The sequence below is a fragment of the Hyla sarda genome, unplaced genomic scaffold (genome assembly GCF_029499605.1).
Source record: "Hyla sarda isolate aHylSar1 unplaced genomic scaffold, aHylSar1.hap1 scaffold_1265, whole genome shotgun sequence".
NCBI classification, from domain to species: Eukaryota; Metazoa; Chordata; class Amphibia; order Anura; family Hylidae; genus Hyla; species Hyla sarda.
Genome location: NW_026607887.1, coordinates 16,723 through 39,382, shown reverse-complemented (window position 1 = coordinate 39,382; position 22,660 = coordinate 16,723). Strand labels below are relative to the sequence as shown.

At 53.7% G+C, this 22,660-nt stretch overlaps 1 long non-coding RNA gene across 1 annotated transcript in view; it reads left to right on the top strand.

Annotated features, from left to right (window-relative positions):
* Positions 1-21,161, top strand: part of LOC130304178 (uncharacterized) — a 65,671-nt gene extending 44,510 nt beyond the window's left edge. The window contains exons 2-3 of the long non-coding RNA XR_008853977.1: positions 11,247-11,360; positions 21,104-21,161. This is a non-coding gene — a long non-coding RNA (uncharacterized LOC130304178). The remainder of the gene's footprint in view (positions 1-11,246; positions 11,361-21,103) is intronic.
* The last annotated feature ends 1,499 nt before the right edge of the window (positions 21,162-22,660 follow it).

The window sequence follows — 22,660 nt, the reverse complement described above, 5'->3', positions numbered from 1 at the left end:
TCCTCAGTGTATCCCCCTCATCCTCTGCCCCCCAATCCTCTGTGTATCCCCTTCATCCTCTGTCCACTAATCCTCAGTGTATCCCCCTCATCCTCTGTCCTCCAATCCTCAGTGTATCCCCCTCATCCTCCGTCCCCCAATCCTCAGTGTATCCCCCTCATCCTCTGTCCACTAATCCTCAGTGTATCCCCCTCAGCTCTTGTCCCCCAATCCTCAGTGTATCCCCCTTATCCTCTGTCCCCCAATCCTCAGTGTATCCCCCTCATCCTCTGTCCTCCAATCCTCAGTGTATCCCCCTCATCCTCTGTCCTCCAATCCTCAGTGTATCCCCCTCATCCTCTGTCCACTAATCCTCAGTGTATCCCCCTCATCCTCTGTCCACTAATCCTCAATGTTTCCCCCTCATCCTCTGTCCCCCAATCCTCAGTGTATCCCCCTTATCCTCTGCCCCCCAATCCTCAGTCTAACCCCCTCATCCTCTGTCCCCCAATCCTCAGTCTATCCCCCTCATCCTCTGTCCTCCAATCCTCAGTGTATCCCCCTTATCCTCTGTCCACTAATCCTCAGTGTATCCCCCTCATCCTCTGTCCCCCAATCCTCAGTGTATCCCCCTCATCCTCTGTCCCCCAATCCTCAGTGTATCCCCCTCATCCTCTGTCCCCCAATCCTCAGTGTATCCCCCTCATCCTCTGTCACCCAATCCTCAGTGTATCCCCCTCATCCCCTGTCCCCCAATCCTCAGTGTATCCCCCTCATCCTCTGTCCTCCAATCCTTAGTGTATCCCCCTCATCCTCTGCCCCCCAATCCTCAGTGTATCCCCCTCATCTTCTGTCCCCCAATCCTCCGTGTATCCCCTTATCCTCTGTCCACTAATCCTCAGTGTATCCCCCTCATCCTCTGTCCTCCAATCCTCAGTGTATCCCCCTCATCCTCTGTCCTCCAATCCTCAGTGTATCCCCCTCATCCTCTGTCCTCCAATCCTCAGTGTATCCCCCTCATCCTCTGTCCTCCAATCCTCAGTGTATCCCCCTCATCCTCTGTCCTCCAATCCTCAGTGTATCCCCCTCATCCTCTGTCCTCCAATCCTCAGTGTATCCTCCTCAGCCTCTGTCCCCCAATCCTCAGTGTATCCCCCTCATCCTCTATCCTCCAATCCTCAGTGTATCCCCCTCATCCTCTGTCCTCCAATCCTCAGTGTATCCCCCTTATCCTCTGTCCTCCAATCCTCAGTGTATCCCCCTCAGCCTCTGTCCCCCAATCCTCAGTGTATCCCCCTCATCCTCTGTCCCCCAATCCTCAGTGTATCCCCCTCATCCTCTGTCCTCCAATCCTCAGTGTATCCCCCTCATCCTCTGTCCACTAATCCTCAGTGTATCCCCCTTATCCTCTGTCCCCCAATCCTCAGTGTATCCCCCTCATCCTCTGTCCCCCAATCCTCAGTGTATCCCCCTCATCCTCTGTCCCCTAATCCTCAGTGTATCCCCCTCATCCTCTGCCCTCCAATCCTCAGTGTATCCCCCTCATCCTCTGCCCTCCAATCCTCAGTGTATCCCCCTCATCCTCCGACCCCCAATCCTCAGTGTATCGCCCTCATCCTCCGTCCCCCAATCCTCAGTGTATCCCCCTCATCCTCCGTCCCCCAATCCTCAGTGTATCCCCCTCATCCTCTGTCCACTAATCCTCGGTGTATCCCCCTCATCCTCTGTCCCCCAATCCTCAGTGTATCCCCCTCATCCTCTGTCCCCCAATCCTCAGTGTATCCCCCTTATCCTCTGTCCCCCAATCCTCAGTGTATCCCCCTCATCCTCTGTCCTCCAATCCTCAGTGTATCCCCCTCAACCTCTGCCCCCCAATCCTCAGTGTATCCCCCTCATCCTCTGTCCCCCTATCCTCAGTGTATCCCCCTCATCCTCTGTCCTCCAATCCTCAGTGTATCCCCCTCATCCTCTGCCCCCCAATCCTCAGTGTATCCCCCTCATCCTCTGTCCCCCAATCCTCAGTGTTTCCCCCTTATCCTCTGTCCCCCAATCCTCAGTGTATCCCCCTCATCCTCTGTCCCCCAATCCTCAGTGTATCCCCCTCATCCTCTGTCCCCTAATCCTCAGTGTATCCCCCTCATCCTCTGTCCCCTAATCCTCAGTGTATCCCTCTCATCTTCTGTATTTCAATCCTCAATGTATCCCCCTCATCCTCTGCCCTCCAATCCTCAGTGTATCCCCCTCATCCTCTGCCCTCCAATCCTCAGTGTATCCCCCTCATCCTCCGACCCCCAATCCTCAGTGTATCGCCCTCATCCTCCGTCCCCCAATCCTCAGTGTATCCCCCTCATCCTCTGTCCTCCAATCTTCAGTATATCCCCCTCAACCTCTGCCCCCCAATCCTCAGTGTATCCCCCTCATCCTCTGTCCCCCTATCCTCAGTGTATCCCCCTCATCCTCTGCCCTCCAATCCTCAGTGTATCCCCCTCATCCTCTGCCCCCCAATCCTCAGTGTATCCCCCTCATCCTCTGTCCCCCAATCCTCAGTGTATCCCCCTTATCCTCTGTCCCCCAATCCTCAGTGTATCCCCCTCATCCTCTGTCCCCCAATCCTCAGTGTATCCCCCTCATCCTCTGTCCACTAATCCTCAGTGTATCCCCCTCATCCTCTGCCCTCCAATCCTCAGTGTATCCCCCTCATCCTCTGACCTCCAATCCTCAGTGTATCCCCCTCATCCTCTGACCTCCAATCCTCAGTGTATCCCCCTCATCCTCCGACCCCCAATCCTCAGTGTATCGCCCTCATCCTCCGTCCCCCAATCCTCAGTGTATCCCCCTCATCCTCTGCCCTCCAATCCTCAGTGTATCCCCCTCATCCTCCGACCCCCAATCCTCAGTGTATCCCCCTCATCCTCTGTCCCCCAATCCTCAGTGTATCCCCCTCATCCTCTGTCCTCCAATCCTCAGTGTATCCCCCTCATCCTCCGACCCCCAATCCTCAGTGTATCCCCCTCATCCTCTGTCCCCCAATCCTCAGTGTATCCCCCTCATCCTCCGTCCCCCCAATCCTCAGTGTATCCCCCTCATCCTCTGCCCACTAATCCTCAGTGTATCCCCCTCATCCTCCGTCCCCCCAATCCTCAGTGTATCCCCCTCATCCTCTGTCCACTAATCCTCAGTGTATCCCCCTCATCCTCTGCCCCCCAATCCTCAGTGTATCCCCCTCATCCTCTGTCCCCCAATCCTCAGTGTATCCCCCTTATCCTCTGTCCCCCAATCCTCAGTGTATCCCCCTCATCCTCTGTCCCCCAATCCTCAGTGTATCCCCCTCATCCTCTGTCCACTAATCCTCAGTGTATCCCCCTCATCCTCTGCCCTCCAATCCTCAGTGTATCCCCCTCATCCTCTGACCTCCAATCCTCAGTGTATCCCCCTCATCCTCTGACCTCCAATCCTCAGTGTATCCCCCTCATCCTCAGCCCTCCAATCCTCAGTGTATCCCCCTCATCCTCTGCCCTCCAATCCTCAGTGTATCCCCCTCATCCTCCGACCCCCAATCCTCAGTGTATCCCCCTCATCCTCTGTCCCCCAATCCTCAGTGTATCCCCCTCATCCTCTGTCCTCCAATCCTCAGTGTATCCCCCTCATCCTCCGACCCCCAATCCTCAGTGTATCCCCCTCATCCTCTGTCCCCCAATCCTCAGTGTATCCCCCTCATCCTCCGTCCCCCCAATCCTCAGTGTATCCCCCTCATCCTCTGCCCACTAATCCTCAGTGTATCCCCCTCATCCTCCGTCCCCCCAATCCTCAGTGTATCCCCCTCATCCTCTGTCCACTAATCCTCAGTGTATGATTTGGTTTAATTTTTTTTTTTTTTAAATTGTAACTTTTTGTATGAAAATTAGTATGTTTAAAATTCTCCTCTTCTGACCCCTAGAACTTTTTTATTTTTCCGTATATAGGAATGTATGAGGGTCATTTTTTTCACTGTGATCTGTATTTTTTTAAGTAAACGCCATTGACCATGTGGTTTAGTTAACATTGTATTTTTGTGGTTTGGACATTTACGTAGCAGCGATACCACATGTGTTTATTTTTGTTTGCATATTATTATATTTTTGTAAATGGGAAAAGGGGGGTGAGTTAAACTTTTATTAGGGAAGGGGTTAATTCACATTAATTTACTTTTATTACACAGTTTTTTAGTCCCCATAGGATTCTATTACATGTAATCATTAGATTGCATACACTGTATAAAGCAGTGTTTCCCAACCAGGGTGCCTCCAGCTGTTGCAAAACTACAACTCCTAGTATGCCAAAAGCTGCCCTGGCATGCTGGGAGTTGTAGTTTTGCAACACCTGGAGGCACCCTGTTTGGGAAACACTGGTATGAAGTAATGCCATAGCACAGCATTGATCAGTGTTATCTGCGCTCGTTTGCTCCAGGCTGCTGAGGCCTCCGGGAATGTCGATCGGACGGCGAGGAGGCAAGTATGGACCCTCCCACCGTCCTCTCAGCTGATCGGGACAAAGGTGGTGGTCCTCATGAGCTCTACTGAGCTGTTGGCAATTACTTTTTTTTATTTTAGATGCTGCGATCAACTAAAGGATTAATGCCGGGTATCACCGCGATCGGTGATGTCCGGCATTAGACATGCGTCCCGGCAGTTGATAGCAGCCAGGACCACCCTGCCATGACTCTAGGTCAGCTCCTGAGCTCCTTCCCCTGATGTTCTTTAGGTGCAAGAGGCCCTCAGTGGGTTTGATATTCTCCTGATATCCTCTGCGCTGCACTTCTATGGTTATAAGCAGGTGATGGGCAGTGCCTGGTTTCCTCCAGACATGATGCTGCCCCCATCATGATCACTGTAGGGATGGTATTGGGCAGGTGATGGGCAGTGCCTGGTCTCCCCCAGACATGATGCTGCCCCCACCATGATCACTGTAGGGATGGTATTGGACAGGTGATGGACAGTGCCTCGTCTCCCCCAGACATGATGCTGCCCCCACCATGATCACTGTAGGGATGGTATTGGGCAGGTGATGGGTAGTGCCTCGTCTCCCCCAGACATGATGCTGCCCCCACCATGATCACTGTAGGGATGGTATTGGGCAGGTGATGGGCAGTGCCTCGTCTCCCCCAGACATGATGCTGCCCCCACCATGATCACTGTAGGGATGGTATTGGGCAGGTGATGGGCAGTGCCTGGTTTCCCCCAGACATGATGCTGCCCCCACCATGATCACTGTAGGGATGGTATTGGGCAGGTTTCCTCCAGACATGATGCTGCCCCCACCATGATCACTGTAGGGATGGTATTGGGCAGGTGATGGGCAGTGCCTCGTCTCCCCCAGACATGATGCTGCCCCCACCATGATCACTGTAGGGATGGTATTGGGCAGGTGATGGGTAGTGCCTGGTTTCCCCAGACATGATGCTGCCCCCACCATGATCACTGTAGGGATGGTATTGGGCAGGTGATGGGCAGTGCCTCGTCTCCCCCAGACATGATGCTGCCCCCACCATGATCACTGTAGGGATGGTATTGGGCAGGTGATGGGCAGTGCCTGGTTTCCCCCAGACATGATGCTGCCCCCACCATGATCACTGTAGGGATGGTATTGGGCAGGTGATGGGCAGTGCCTGGTCTCCCCCAGACATGATGCTGCCCCCACCATGATCACTGTGGGGATGGTATTGGGCAGGTGATGGGCAGTACCTGGTTTCCTCCAGACATGATGCTGCCCCACCATGATCACTGTAGGGATGGTATTGGACAGGTGATGGACAGTGCCTCGTCTCCCCCAGACATGATGCTGCCCCCACCATGATCACTGTAGGGATGGTATTGGGCAGGTGATGGGTAGTGCCTCGTCTCCCCCAGACATGATGCTGCCCCCACCATGATCACTGTAGGGATGGTATTGGGCAGGTGATGGGCAGTGCCTGGTTTCCTCCAGACATGATGCTGCCCCCATCATGATCACTGTAGGGATGGTATTGGGCAGGTGATGGGCAGTGCCTGGTCTCCCCCAGACATGATGCTGCCCCCACCATGATCACTGTAGGGATGGTATTGGACAGGTGATGGACAGTGCCTCGTCTCCCCCAGACATGATGCTGCCCCCACCATGATCACTGTAGGGATGGTATTGGGCAGGTGATGGGTAGTGCCTCGTCTCCCCCAGACATGATGCTGCCCCCACCATGATCACTGTAGGGATGGTATTGGGCAGGTGATGGGCAGTGCCTCGTCTCCCCCAGACATGATGCTGCCCCCACCATGATCACTGTAGGGATGGTATTGGGCAGGTGATGGGCAGTGCCTGGTTTCCCCCAGACATGATGCTGCCCCCACCATGATCACTGTAGGGATGGTATTGGGCAGGTTTCCTCCAGACATGATGCTGCCCCCACCATGATCACTGTAGGGATGGTATTGGGCAGGTGATGGGCAGTGCCTCGTCTCCCCCAGACATGATGCTGCCCCCACCATGATCACTGTAGGGATGGTATTGGGCAGGTGATGGGTAGTGCCTGGTTTCCCCAGACATGATGCTGCCCCCACCATGATCACTGTAGGGATGGTATTGGGCAGGTGATGGGCAGTGCCTCGTCTCCCCCAGACATGATGCTGCCCCCACCATGATCACTGTAGGGATGGTATTGGGCAGGTGATGGGCAGTGCCTGGTTTCCCCCAGACATGATGCTGCCCCCACCATGATCACTGTAGGGATGGTATTGGGCAGGTGATGGGCAGTGCCTGGTCTCCCCCAGACATGATGCTGCCCCCACCATGATCACTGTGGGGATGGTATTGGGCAGGTGATGGGCAGTACCTGGTTTCCTCCAGACATGATGCTGCCCCACCATGATCACTGTAGGGATGGTATTGGGCAGGTGATGGACAGTGCCTCGTCTCCCCCAGACATGATGCTGCCCCCACCATGATCACTGTAGGGATGGTATTGGGCAGGTGATGGGTAGTGCCTCGTCTCCCCCAGACATGATGCTGCCCCCACCATGATCACTGTAGGGATGGTATTGGGCAGGTTTCCTCCAGACCTGATGCTGCCCCCATGATCACTGTAGGGATGGTATTGGGCAGGTGATTAGCAGTGCCTGGTTTCCCCCAGACATGATGCTGCCCCCACCATGATCACTGTAGGGATGGTATTGGGCAGGTGATGGGCAGTGCCTGGTTTCCCCCAGACATGATGCTGCCCCCACCATGATCACTGTAGGAATGGTATTGGGCAGGTGATGGGCAGTGCCTGGTTTCCCCCAGACATGATGCTGCCCCCACCATGATCACTGTAGGGATGGTATTGGGCAGGTTTCCTCCAGACATGATGCTGCCCCCACCATGATCACTGTAGGGATGGTATTGGGCAGGTGATGGGCAGTACCTGGTTTCCTCCAGACATGATGCTGTCCCCACCATGATCACTGTAGGGATGGTATTGGGCAGGTGATGGGCAGTGCCTGGTTTCCCCCAGACATGATGCTGCCCCCACCATGATCACTGTAGGGATGGTATTGGGCAGGTGATGGGTAGTGCCTCGTCTCCCCCAGACATGATGCTGCCCCCACCATGATTACTGTAGGGATGGTATTGGGCAGGTGATGGGCAGTGCCTGGTTTCCTCTATACATGATGCTGCCCCCACCATGATCACTGTAGGGATGGTATTGGGCAGGTGATGGGCAGTGCCTGATTTCCTCTATACATGATGCTGCCCCCACCATGATCACTGTAGGGATGGTATTGAACAGGTGATGAGCAGTGCCTGGTCTCCCCCAGACATGATGCTGCCCCCACCATGATCACTGTAGGCATGGTATTGGGCAGGTGATGGGCAGTTCCTGGTTTCCCCTCTTTCTGCCATAAAGCCCGGATTGTGAAGGCCTCAGTGATAGTTCTGGACATTCTCTTACCAATGCCCTTCTCCCCCCCCATTAAGAATTATGAAGCCCTCTGAGCTCATGTGAAATGTTAGTGCAGTAGAAATGTTTTTGTCTCCTCCAGATCTGTGCCTCTACACAATCCTGCCTCTGAGCTCTACAGGCAGTTCTTTCCACCTCATGGTGTATGCTCTGATATACATTGTCAGCCGTGAGATCGTATATACACGGGGCTGTGTCTGAGCTCTGCAGGTAGTTCTTTCAACCTCATGGTGTACATTGTCAACTGTGAGACCTTATATTGACAGGGCTGTGTCTGAGCTCTACAGGCAGTTCTTTCTTCCTCATGGCTTGGTGTTTGCTCTGATATACATAGTCAGCTGTGAGACCTTATATACACAGGAATGTGTCTGAGCTCTACAGGCAGTTCATTCCTTCTCATGGTGTTTGCTTTGATATACATTGTCAGCTGTGAGATCTTATATATACAAGGCTGTGTCTGAGCTCTACAGGCAGTTCTTTCTCCTCATGGTGTTTGCTCTGATATACATTGTCAGCTGTGAGACCTTATATAGACAGGGCTGTGTCTGAGCTCTACAGGCAGTTCTTTCCGCCTCATGGTGTCTGCTCTGATATACATTGTCAGCTGTGAGACCTTATATAGACAGAGCTGTGTCTTGTCCAATGGGACAGGAGCTAGAGATAAATATCATATGTAATAGTAAAGGGTATGAATATTTATGTCACATGTCACAGTAAAGGGTATGAATACTTATGTCACATGTTATAGTAAAGGGTATGAATACTTATGTATACAATGATGGGATACCGAGGAAGAATACTTATATCACATATCATAGTAAAGGGTATGAATACTTATGTCACATGTCATAGTAAAGGGTATGAATACTTATGTCACATGTCATAGTAATGGGTATGAATACTTATGTCATAGTAATGGGTATGAATACTTATGTCATAGTAAAGGGTATGAATACTTATGTCACATGTCATAGTAAAGGGTATGAATACTTATGTCACATGTCATAGTAAAGGGTATGAATACTCATGTCACATGTCATAGTAAAGGGTATGAATACTCATGTCACATATCATAGTAAAGGGTATGAATACTTTTGTCATAGTAAAGGGTATGAATACTTATGTCACATGTTATAATAAAGGGTATGAATACTTATGTGACATGTCATAGTAAAGGGCATGAATACTTATGTCACATGTCATAGTAAAGGGTATGAATACTTATGTCACATGTCACAGTAAAGGGTATGAATACATATGTCACTGCATAGTAAAGGGTATGAATACTTATGTCACATGTTATAGTAAAGGGTATGAATACTTATGTCACATGTCATAGTAAAGGGTATGAATACTTATGTCACATGTTATAGTAAAGGGTATGAATACTTATGTCACATGTCATAGTAAAGGGTATGAATACTTATGTCATAGTAAAGGGTTTGAATACTTATGTCACATGTCATAGTAAAGGGTATGAATACTTATGTCACATGTCACAGTAAAGGGTATGAAAACTTATGTGACATGTCATAGTAATGGGTATGAATACTTATGTCACATGTCATAGTAAAGGGTATGAATACTTATATCACATGTCATAGTAAAGGGTATAAATACTTATGTCATAGTAAAGAGTATGAATACATATGTCACTGCATAGTAAAGGGTATGAATACTTATGTCACATGTCATAGTAAAGGGTATGAATACTTATGTCATAGTAAAGGGTATGAATACTTATGTCACATGTCATAGTAAAGGGTATGAATACTTATGTCACATGTCATAGTAAAGGGTATGAATACTTATGTCACATGTCATAGTAAAGGGTATGAATATTTATGTCACATGTCATAGTAAAGGGTATGAATACTTATGTCACATGTCATAGTAAAGGGTATGAATACTTATGTCATAGTAAAGGGTATGAATACGTATGTCATAGTAAAGGGTATGAATACTTCTGTCACATGTCATGGTAAAGGGTATGAATACTTATGTCACATGTCATGGTAAAGGGTATGAATACTTATGTCACATGTCATAGTAAAGGGTATGAATACTTATGTCATAGTAAAGGGTATGAATACTTATGTCACATGTCATAGTAAAGGGTATGAATACTTATGTCAAATGTCATAGTAACGGGTATGAATACTTATGTCACATGTCATAGTAACGGGTAGGAATACTTATGTCACATGTCATAGTAAAGGGTATGAATACTTATGTCACATGTCATAGTAAAGGGTATGAATACTTATGTCACATGTCATAGTAAAGGGTATGAATACTTATGTCATAGTAAAGGGTATGAATACGTATGTCATAGTAAAGGGTATGAATACTTATGTCACATGTCATGGTAAAGGGTATGAATACTTATGTCACATGTCATAGTAAAGGGTATGAATACTTATGTCATAGTAAAGGGTATGAATACTTATGTCACATGTCATAGTAAAGGGTATGAATACTTATGTCACATGTCATGGTAAAGGGTATGAATACTTATGTCACATGTCATAGTAAAGGGTATGAATACTTATGTCATAGTAAAGGGTATGAATACTTATGTCACATGTCATAGTAAAGGGTATGAATACTTATGTCAAATGTCATAGTAAAGGGTATGAATACTTATGTCATAGTAAAGGGTATGAATACGTATGTCATAGTAAAGGGTATGAATACGTATGTCATAGTAAAGGGTATGAATACTTATGTCACATGTCATGGTAAAGGGTATGAATACTTATGTCACATGTCATAGTAAAGGGTATGAATACTTATGTCATAGTAAAGGGTATGAATACTTATGTCACATGTCATAGTAAAGGGTATGAATACTTATGTCACATGTCATGGTAAAGGGTATGAATACTTATGTCACATGTCATGGTAAAGGGTATGAATACTTATGTCACATGTCATAGTAAAGGGTATGAATACTTATGTCACATGTCATAGTAAAGGGTATGAATACATATGTCATGTCATAGTAAAGGGTATGAATACTTATGTGACATGTCATAGTAAAGGGTATGAATACTTATGTGACATGTCATAGTAAAGGGTATGAATACTTATGTCACATATCATAGTAAAGGGTATGAATACTTATGTCACATGTCACAGTAAAGGGTATGAATACTTATGTCACATGTCATATTAAAGGGCATGAATACTTATGTGACATGTCATATTAAAGGGCATGAATACTTGTGTCCATGAGAAGTTGCAGTTCTGCTGTTTAGTACATTAGCACATATATCTCTGATTCAGTTCTCTGTGCTCTGATGGTTCCTTCCTGTAGACAATGAAGACTTCTCCATCCTCCAAGGCGACTAAACTCTTCACCAAGGATTCATCTGCGACCAATGATGGGATCCCGAGGAAGAAGTCAGGAGACGATGGAGGAACTCCGGAGGTGAGGGGGGGGGGGGGGGACAGGATGGAGGAGCTCCGGAGGTGAGGGGGGGACAGGATGGAGGAGCTCCGAAGGTGAGGGGGGGGCAGGATGGAGGAGCTCCGGAGGTGAGGGGGGGACAGGATGGAGGAGCTCCGGAGGTGAGGGGGGCAGGATGGAGGAGCTCCGGAGGAGAGGGGGGGATGGGATGGAGGAGCTCCGCAGGAGAGGGAGGACAGGATAAAGGAGCTCCGGAGGTGAGGGGAGGGGGGACAGGATGGAGGAGCTACAGAGGAGAGGGGGGACAGGATAGAGGAGCTCCAGAGGAGAGGGGGGGATGGGATGGAGGAGCTCCGGAGGTGAGGGGGGCAGGATGGAGGAGCTCCGGAGGTGAGGGGGGCAGGATGGAGGAACTCCGGAGGAGAGGGGGGGACGGGATGGAGGAGCTCCGGAGGAGAGGGGGGACAGGATGGAGAAGCTCCGGAGGAGAGGGGGGGACGGGATGGAGGAGCTCCGGAGGAGAGGGGGGGGGGACAGGATGGAGGAGCTCCGGAGGTGAGGGGGGGACAGGATGGAGGAGCTCTGGAGGAGAGGGGGGGCAGGACGGAGGAGCTCTGGAGGTGAGGGGGGGGACAGGATGGAGGAGCTCCGGAGGTGAGGGGGGGACAGGATGGAGGAGCTCTGGAGGAGAGGGGGGGCAGGACGGAGGAGCTCTGGAGGTGAGGGGGCTGGACGGAGGAGCTCTGGAGGTGAGGGGGGGGGCAGGACGGAGGAGCTCCGGAGGTGAGGGGGGGGGGGGTGCAGGATGGAGGAGCTCCGGAGGTGAGGGGGGGGGACAGGATGGAGGAGCTCCAGAGGTGAGGGGTGGGACAGAATGGAGGAGCTCCGGAGGTGAGGAGGGGGGGCAGGATGGAGGAGCTCCGGAGGTGAGGGGGGAGGAGCAGGATGGAGGAGCTCCGGAGGGGAGGGGGCAGGATGGAGGAGCTCCGGAGGAGAGGGGGGGGGGACAGGATGGAGGAGCTCCGGAGGAGAGGGGGGGGGACAGGATGGAGGAACTTCCGGAGGTGAGGGGGGCAGGATGGAGGAACTCCGGAGGTGAGAGGGGCAGGATGGAGGAGGTCCGGAGGTGAGGGGGGCAGGATGGAGGAGGTCCGGAGGAGAGGGGGGACGGGATGGAGGAGCTCCGGAGGTGAGGGGGGACAGAATAAAAGAGCTCCGGAGGAGAGGGGGGACAGGATAAAGGAGCTCCGGAGGAGAGGGGGGGGGGGTGAGGGGAACAGGATGGAGGAGCTCCGGAGGAGAGGGGGGACAGGATAAAGGAGCTCCGGAGGAGAGGGGGGGGGGGGAGGGGAACAGGATGGAGGAGCTCCGGAGGTGAGGGGGACAGGATGGAAGAGGTCCGGAGGAGAGGGAGGGACGGGATGGAGGAGCTCCGGAGGTGAGGGGGGACAGAATAAAAGAGCTCCGGAGGAGAGGGGGGACAGGATAAAGGAGCTCCGGAGGAGAGGGGGGGTGAGGGGAACAGGATGGAGGAGCTCCGGAGGAGAGGGGGGACAGGATAAAGGAGCTCCGGAGGAGAGGGGGGGGGGGGGAACAGGATGGAGGAGCTCCGGAGGTGAGGGGGGGGCAGGATGGAGGAGCTCCGGAGGTGAGGGGGGTAGGATGGAGGAGCTACGGAGGAGAGGGGGGGCAGGATAGAGGAGGTCCAGAGGAGAGGGGGGACGGGATGGAGGAGCTCCGGAGGTAAGGGAGGGGGATGGGGGACAGGATGGAGGAGCTACGGAGGTGAGGGGGAGACAGGATGGAGGAGTGCCATAGGAGAGGGGGGGGGGGATATAGGCTGGTGGAGCTCTGGAGGTGAGAGGGAGATAGGATGGATAATCTCCGAAGGTGAAGGGGGATAGAAAAGAGGAGCACCAGAGGAGAGGGGGGATAGGATTGAGGAACTCCAGTGGTGAGTGTGTATTTGGATTGCGGAGCTCCGGAGAAGCTCCTGAGCTGAGGGGGATAAGATGGAGGAGCTCCAGAGCTGAGGGGGATAAGATGGAGGAGCTCCAGAGCTGAGGGGGATAAGATGGAGGAGCTCCAGAGCTGAGGGGTTTAGGATGAAGGAGCTTCAGAGCTGAGGGGGATAAGATGGAGGAGCTCCAGAGCTGAGGGGGATAAGATGGAGGAGCTCCAGAGCTGAGGGGGATAAGATGGAGGAGCTCCAGAGCTGAGGGGGATAAGATGGAGGAGCTCCAGAGCTGAGGGGGATAAGATGGAGGAGCTCCAGAGCTGAGGGGTTTAGGATGAAGGAGCTTCAGAGATGAGGGGGATAAGATGGAGGAGCTCCAGAGCTGAGGGGGATAAGATGGAGGAGCTCCAGAGCTGAGGGGGATAAGATGGAGGAGCTCCAGAGCTGAGGGGGATAAGATGGAGGAGCTCCAGAGCTGAGGGGGATAAGATGGAGAAGCTCCAGGGCTGAGGGGGATAAGATGGAGGAGCTCCAGAGATGAGGGGGATAAGATGGAGGAGCTCCAGAGATGAGGGGGATAAGATGGAGGAGCTCCAGAGATGAGGGGGATAAGATGGAGGAGCTCCAGAGATGAGGAGGATAAGATGGTGGAGCTCCTGAGCTGAGGGGGATAAGATGGAGGAGCTCCAGAGCTGAGGGGGATAAGATGGAGGAGCTCCAGAGCTGAGGAGGATAAGATGGAGGAGCTCCAGAGCTGAGGGGGATAAGATGGAGGAGCTCCAGAGCTGAGGGGGATAAGATGGAGGAGCTCCAGAGCTGAGGGGGATAAGATGGAGGAGCTCCAGAGCTGAGGGGGATAAGATGGAGGAGCTCCAGAGCTGAGGGGGATAAGATGGAGGAGCTCCAGAGATGAGGGGGATAAGATGGAGGAGCTCCAGAGCTGAGGGGGATAAGATGGAGGAGCTCCAGAGATGGGGGGATAAGATGGAGGAGCTCCAGAGATGAGGGGGATAAGATGAGGAGCTCCAGAGCTGAGGGGGATAAGATGGAGGAGCTCCAGAGATGGGGGATAAGATGGAGGAGCTCCAGAGCTGAGGAGGATAAGATGGAGGAGCTCCAGAGATGGGGGGGATAAGATGGAGGAGCTCCAGAGATGAGGGGATAAGATGGAGGAGCTCCAGAGATGGGGGGGGGATAAGATGGAGGAGCTCCAGAGATGAGGGGGACAGGATGGAGGAGCTCCAGAGATGAGGGGGATAAGATGGAGGAGCTCCAGAGATGAGGGGGATAAGATGGAGGAGCTCCAGAGATGAGGGGGATAAGATGGAGGAGCTCCAGAGATGAGGGGGATAAGATGGAGAAGCTCCAGAGATGAGGGGGACAGGATGGAGGAGCTCCAGAGATGAGGGGGATAAGATGGAGGAGCTCCAGAGATGGGGGGGGGATAAGATGGAGGAGCTCCAGAGATGAGGGGGATAAGATGGAGGAGCTCCAGAGCTGAGGGGGATAAGATGGAGGAGCTCCAGAGATGGGGGGATAAGATGGAGGAGCTCCAGAGATGAGGGGGATAAGATGAGGAGCTCCAGAGCTGAGGGGGATAAGATGGAGGAGCTCCAGAGATGGGGGGATAAGATGGAGGAGCTCCAGAGCTGAGGAGGATAAGATGGAGGAGCTCCAGAGATGGGGGGGATAAGATGGAGGAGCTCCAGAGATGAGGGGATAAGATGGAGGAGCTCCAGAGATGGGGGGGGGGATAAGATGGAGGAGCTCCAGAGATGAGGGGGACAGGATGGAGGAGCTCCAGAGATGAGGGGGATAAGATGGAGGAGCTCCAGAGATGAGGGGGATAAGATGGAGGAGCTCCAGAGATGAGGGGGATAAGATGGAGGAGCTCCAGAGATGAGGGGGATAAGATGGAGAAGCTCCAGAGATGAGGGGGACAGGATGGAGGAGCTCCAGAGATGAGGGGGATAAGATGGAGGAGCTCCAGAGATGGGGGGGGGGATAAGATGGAGGAGCTCCAGAGATGAGGGGGACAGGATGGAGGAGCTCCAGAGATGGGGGGGGAGGGATAAGATGGAGGAGCTCCAGAGATGAGGGGGACAGGATGGAGGAGCTCCAGAGATGAGGGGGATAAGATGGAGGAGCTCCAGAGCTGAGGGGGATAAGATGGAGGAGCTCCAGAGATGGGGGGATAAGATGGAGGAGCTCCAGAGATGAGGGGGATAAGATGAGGAGCTCCAGAGCTGAGGGGGATAAGATGGAGGAGCTCCAGAGATGGGGGGATAAGATGGAGGAGCTCCAGAGCTGAGGAGGATAAGATGGAGGAGCTCCAGAGATGGGGAGGATAAGATGGAGGAGCTCCAGAGATGAGGGGATAAGATGGAGGAGCTCCAGAGATGGGGGGGATAAGATGGAGGAGCTCCAGAGATGAGGGGGACAGGATGGAGGAGCTCCAGAGATGAGGGGGATAAGATGGAGGAGCTCCAGAGATGAGGGGGATAAGATGGAGGAGCTCCAGAGATGAGGGGGATAAGATGGAGGAGCTCCAGAGATGGGGGGGATAAGATGGAGGAGCTCCAGAGATGGGGGGATAAGATGGAGGAGCTCCAGAGATGAGGGGGATAAGATGGAGAAGCTCCAGAGATGAGGGGTATAAGATGAGGAGCTCCAGAGCTGAGAAGGACAAGATGGAGTAGCTCCAGAGATGAGGGGGATAAGATGGAGAAGCTCCAGAGATGAGGGGGATAAGATGGAGGAGCTCCTGAGATGAGGGGGATAAGATGAGGAGCTCCAGAGCTGAGGAGGACAAGATGGAGGAGCTCCAGAGATGAGGGGGACAGGATGGAGGAGCTCCAGAGATGAGGGGGATAAGATGGAGGAGCTCCAGAGATGGGGGGGGGGGATAAGATGGAGGAGCTCCAGAGATGAGGGGGATAAGATGGAGGAGCTCCAGAGATGGGGGGGGATAAGATGGAGGAGCTCCAGAGATGAGGGGGATTAGATGGAGGAGCTCCAGAGATGGGGGGGATAAGATGGAGGAGCTCCAGAGATGAGGGGATAAGATGGAGGAGCTCCAGAGATGGGGGGGGGATAAGATGGAGGAGCTCCAGAGATGAGGGGGACAGGATGGAGGAGCTCCAGAGATGAGGGGGATAAGATGGAGGAGCTCCAGAGATGAGGGGGATAAGATGGAGGAGCTCCAGAGATGAGGGGGATAAGATGGAGGAGCTCCAGAGATGAGGGGGATAAGATGGAGAAGCTCCAGAGATGAGGGGGACAGGATGGAGGAGCTCCAGAGATGAGGGGGATAAGATGGAGGAGCTCCAGAGATGGGGGGGGGGATAAGATGGAGGAGCTCCAGAGATGAGGGGGACAGGATGGAGGAGCTCCAGAGATGGGGGGGGGGGGGGTAAGATGGAGGAGCTCCAGAGATGAGGGGGACAGGATGGAGGAGCTCCAGAGATGAGGGGGATAAGATGGAGGAGCTCCAGAGATGAGGGGGATAAGATGGAGGAGCTTCCAGGTCGAGCTGAGGGGGATAAGATGGAGGAGCTCCAGAGATGGGGGGATAAGATGGAGGAGCTCCAGAGATGAGGGGGATAAGATGAGGAGCTCCAGAGCTGAGGGGGATAAGATGGAGGAGCTCCAGAGATGGGGGGATAAGATGGAGGAGCTCCAGAGCTGAGGAGGATAAGATGGAGGAGCTCCAGAGATGGGGAGGATAAGATGGAGGAGCTCCAGAGATGAGGGGATAAGATGGAGGAGCTCCAGAGATGGGGGGGGATAAGATGGAGGAGCTCCAGAGATGAGGGGGACAGGATGGAGGAGCTCCAGAGATGAGGGGGATAAGATGGAGGAGCTCCAGAGATGAGGGGGATAAGATGGAGGAGCTCCAGAGATGGGGGGATAAGATGGAGGAGCTCCAGAGATGAGGGGGATAAGATGGAGGAGCTCCAGAGATGAGGGGGACAGGATGGAGGAGCTCCAGAGATGAGGGGGATAAGATGGAGGAGCTCCAGAGATGAGGGGGATAAGATGGAGGAGCTCCAGAGATGGGGGGGATAAGATGGAGGAGCTCCAGAGATGAGGGGGATAAGATGGAGGAGCTCCAGAGATGAAGGGGGGGGGGGGATAAGATGGAGGAGCTCCAGAGATGAGGGGGACAGGATGGAGGAGCTCCAGAGATGAGGGGGATAAGATGGAGGAGCTCCAGAGATGAGGGGGATAAGATGGAGGAGCTCCAGAGATGAGGGGGATAAGATGGAGGAGCTCCAGAGATGAGGGGGACAGGATGGAGGAGCTCCAGAGATGAGGGGGATAAGATGGAGGAGCTCCAGAGATGGGGGGGGGGGGATAAGATGGAGGAGCTCCAGAGATGAGGGGGATTAGATGGAGGAGCTCCAGAGATGGGGGGGATAAGATGGAGGAGCTCCAGAGATGAGGGGATAAGATGGAGGAGCTCCAGAGATGGGGGGGGGGATAAGATGGAGGAGCTCCAGAGATGAGGGGGACAGGATGGAGGAGCTCCAGAGATGAGGGGGATAAGATGGAGGAGCTCCAGAGATGAGGGGGATAAGATGGAGGAGCTCCAGAGATGAGGGGGATAAGATGGAGGAGCTCCAGAGATGAGGGGGATAAGATGGAGAAGCTCCAGAGATGAGGGGGACAGGATGGAGGAGCTCCAGAGATGAGGGGGATAAGATGGAGGAGCTCCAGAGATGGGGGGGGGGGATAAGATGGAGGAGCTCCAGAGATGAGGGGGACAGGATGGAGGAGCTCCAGAGATGGGGGGGGGGGTAAGATGGAGGAGCTCCAGAGATGAGGGGGACAGGATGGAGGAGCTCCAGAGATGAGGGGGATAAGATGGAGGAGCTCCAGAGATGAGGGGGATAAGATGGAGGAGCTCCAGAGCTGAGGGGGATAAGATGGAGGAGCTCCAGAGATGGGGGGATAAGATGGAGGAGCTCCAGAGATGAGGGGGATAAGATGAGGAGCTCCAGAGCTGAGGGGGATAAGATGGAGGAGCTCCAGAGATGGGGGGATAAGATGGAGGAGCTCCAGAGCTGAGGAGGATAAGATGGAGGAGCTCCAGAGATGGGGAGGATAAGATGGAGGAGCTCCAGAGATGAGGGGATAAGATGGAGGAGCTCCAGAGATGAGGGGGATAAGATGGAGGAGCTCCAGAGATGAGGGGGACAGGATGGAGGAGCTCCAGAGATGAGGGGGATAAGATGGAGGAGCTCCAGAGATGAGGGGGATAAGATGGAGGAGCTCCAGAGATGGGGGGGATAAGATGGAGGAGCTCCAGAGATGAGGGGGATAAGATGGAGGAGCTCCAGAGATGAGGGGGACAGGATGGAGGAGCTCCAGAGATGAGGGGGATAAGATGGAGGAGCTCCAGAGATGAGGGGGATAAGATGGAGGAGCTCCAGAGATGGGGGGGATAAGATGGAGGAGCTCCAGAGATGAGGGGGATAAGATGGAGGAGCTCCAGAGATGAGGGGGACAGGATGGAGGAGCTCCAGAGATGAGGGGGATAAGATGGAGGAGCTCCAGAGATGAGGGGGATAAGATGGAGGAGCTCCAGAGATGGGGGGGATAAGATGGAGGAGCTCCAGAGATGAGGGGGATAAGATGGAGGAGCTCCAGAGATGAAGGGGGGGGGATAAGATGGAGGAGCTCCAGAGATGAGGGGGACAGGATGGAGGAGCTCCAGAGATGAGGGGGATAAGATGGAGGAGCTCCAGAGATGAGGGGGATAAGATGGAGGAGCTCCAGAGATGAGGGGGATAAGATGGAGGAGCTCCAGAGATGAGGGGGACAGGATGGAGGAGCTCCAGAGATGAGGGGGATAAGATGGAGGAGCTCCAGAGATGAGGGGGACAGGTTGGAGGAGCTCCAGAGATGAGGGGGATAAGATGGAGGAGCTCCAGAGATGAGGGGGATAAGATGGAGGAGCTCCAGAGATGAGGGGGATAAGATGGAGGAGCTCCAGAGATGAGGGGGACAGGATGGAGGAGCTCCAGAGATGAGGGGGATAAGATGGAGGAGCTCCAGAGATGGGGGGGGGGGGATAAGATGGAGGAGCTCCAGAGATGAGGGGGATAAGATGGAGGAGCTCCAGAGATGAGGGGGATAAGATGGAGAAGCTCCAGAGATGAGGGGGATAAGATGAGGGGGATAAGATGGAGAAGCTCCAGAGATGAGGGGGATAAGATGGAGGAGCTCCTGAGATGAGGGGGATAAGATGAGGAGCTCCAGAGCTGAGGAGGACAAGATGGAGGAGCTCCAGAGATGAGGGGGATAAGATGGAGGAGCTCCAGAGATGGGGGGGGGATAAGATGGAGGAGCTCCAGAGATGAGGGGGATAAGATGGAGGAGCTCCTGAGATGAGGGGGATAAGATGGAGGAGCTCCAGAGCTGAGGGGGATAAGATGAGGAGCTCTGAAGAGAATTTTTACAGATGTACAGTGACCCCCCGACCTACGATGGCCCCAACATATGATGAAATGGACATCCGATGCTTTTATATGACAGCGCAGGATGCTTCAGCTGCTGTCCGATAGCAGTTTAATCATCCCGGACAGGTTCACTTACCTATCCCCGCTGCTCCGGGTCCACTTCGCGATCCTCCGGCGTCTTCTGCATGTTCTCCAGGGTCCGGGTCTCGCTTTCCGGCGTCGTTATTACGTCACTACGCACGCCGTACCGGCGCAGCAATGTAATACGTCACCAGAAAGCGAGGCCCGGACCCTGCAGAAGATGCAGAAGACGCCGGAGCAGCGGGACAGCATCGGAAGCCCCTGGGACGGCAGCGGTGACGGTCCGGAGAGGCGGGGACAGGTACAACTTTCTCTAACAGTGGTCTACAGCCTGCGGACCTCCAGATCTTGCAAAACTACAACTCTCAGAATGCTGGGAGTTGTGTTTTTGCAATATCTGGAGGTCCGCAGGTTGAAGACCACTGGCTTAGTAGCTCACTCACGTGGCGGAGTCGTTAATGCTGCCGCGGGGTGACGGGTTAACGCTACCGCTGCCATGGGGTGAGGGGTTAACTTAACCCCGCACCCAATGGCAGCGGCAGTGATAACCCCCTCTCCCCAGGACATAACAGCAAGTACACCCAGGCCTGGGCAAAAGACCCCCGGGCCTGGGCACAAATCCCCCCCACCCCAGGCCTGGGCACAAATCTCCCCCCACCCCAGGCCTGGGCACAAATCTCCCCCCACCCCAGGCCTGGGCACAAATCTCCCCCCACCCCAGGCCTGGGCACAAATCTCCCCCCCCCGCCCCCCAGGCCTGGGCACAAATCTCCCCCCCCCCCCCCGCCCCCCCAGGCCTGGGCACAAATCCCCCCCATCCCAGGCCTGGGCACAAATCCCCCCACCCCAGGCCTGGGCACAAATCCCCCCCACCCCAGGCCTGGGCACAAATCTCCCCCACCCCAGGCCTGGGCACAAATCCCCCCCACCCAAGGCCTGGGCACAAATCTCCCCCACCCCAGGCCTGGGCACAAATCTCCCCCACCCCAGGCCTGGGCACAAATCTCCCCCACCCCAGGCCTGGGCACAAATCCCCCCACCCCATATGTACTTTGTGTGGTTATTTTTACTTACTTTTGCTTGAAATTTCATGGACTCAGGAACCAGTTACCAGTTTTCCATAGACATATGTACTCAACATATGATGGTTTCAACATATGATGGTCCTCTCGGAACCAATTACCATCATATGTTGAGGGACCACTGTATATATTTTATACATACACACAACTGGTGGTCACATGTCTGTTCTTCCTTCTCAGAGAACATGTGACCGGAGCTGCTCTCAGCATGAGGACCATGACATGAAGCCGACTGATGGTGAGCGTATGACAGAGACACCTGGTGGTGAGCATATGACAGAGACACCTGGTGGTGAGCGTATGACAGAGACACCTGGTGGTGAGCATATGACAGAGACACCTGGTGGTGAGCGTATGACAGAGACACCTGGTGGTGAGCGTATGACAGAGACACCTGGTGGTGAGCGTATGACAGAGACACCTGGGGATGAGCGTATGACAGAGACACCTGGTGGTGAGCATATGACACAGACACACTTGATTGTGAGCGTATGACAGAGACACCTGGTGGTGAGCATATGACAGAGACACCTGGTGGTGAGCGTATGACAGAGACACCTGGTGGTGAGCATATGACAGAGACACCTGGTGGTGAGCATATGACAGAGACACCTGGTGGTGAGCATATGACAGAGACACCTGGTGGTGAGCATATGACAGAGACACCTGGTGGTGAGCGTATGACAGAGACACCTGGTGGTGAGCATATGACAGAGACACCTGGTGGTGAGCATATGACAGAGACACCTGGTGGTGAGCATATGACAGAGACACCTGGTGGTGAGCGTATGACAGAGACACCTGGTGGTGAGCGTATGACAGAGACACCTGGTGGTGAGCGTATGACAGAGACACCTGGTGGTGAGCGTATGACAGAGACACCTGGTGGTGAGCGTATGACAGAGACACCTGGTGGTGAGCATATGACAGAGACACCTGGTGGTGAGCGTATGACAGAGACACCTGGTGGTGAACATATGACAGAGATACCCGGTGGTGAGCGTATGACAGAGACACCCGGTGGTGAGCGTATGACAGAGACACCCGGTGGTGAGCGTATGACAGAGACACCCGGTGGTGAGCGTATGACAGAGACACCCGGTGGTGAGCGTATGACAGAGACACCCGGTGGTGAGCGTATGACAGAGACACCCGGTGGTGAGCGTATGACAGAGACACCCGGTGGTGAGCGTATGACAGAGACACCCGGTGGTGAGCGTATGACAGAGACACCCGGTGGTGAGCGTATGACAGAGACACCCGGTGGTGAGCGTATGACAGAGACACCCGGTGGTGAGCGTATGACAGAGGCACCCGGTGGTGAGCGTATGACAGAGACACCCGGTGGTGAGCGTATGACAGACACCTGGTGGTGAGCGTATGACACAGACACACTTGATTGTGTGCGTATGACAGAGACACCTGGTGGTGAGCGTATGACAGAGACACCTGGTGGTGAGCGTATGACAGAGACACCTGGTGGTGAGCGTATGACTGAGACACCTGGTGGTGAGCGTATGACAGAGACACCTGGTGGTGAGCGTATGACAGAGACACCTGGTGGTGAGCGTATGACAGAGACACCTGGTGGTGAGCGTATGACAGACACTTGGTGGTGAGCGTATGACAGAGACACCCGGTGGTGAGCGTATGACAGAGACACCTGGTGTTGAGCGTATGACAGAGACACCTGGTGGTGAGCGTATGACAGAGACACCTGGTGGTGAGCGTATGACA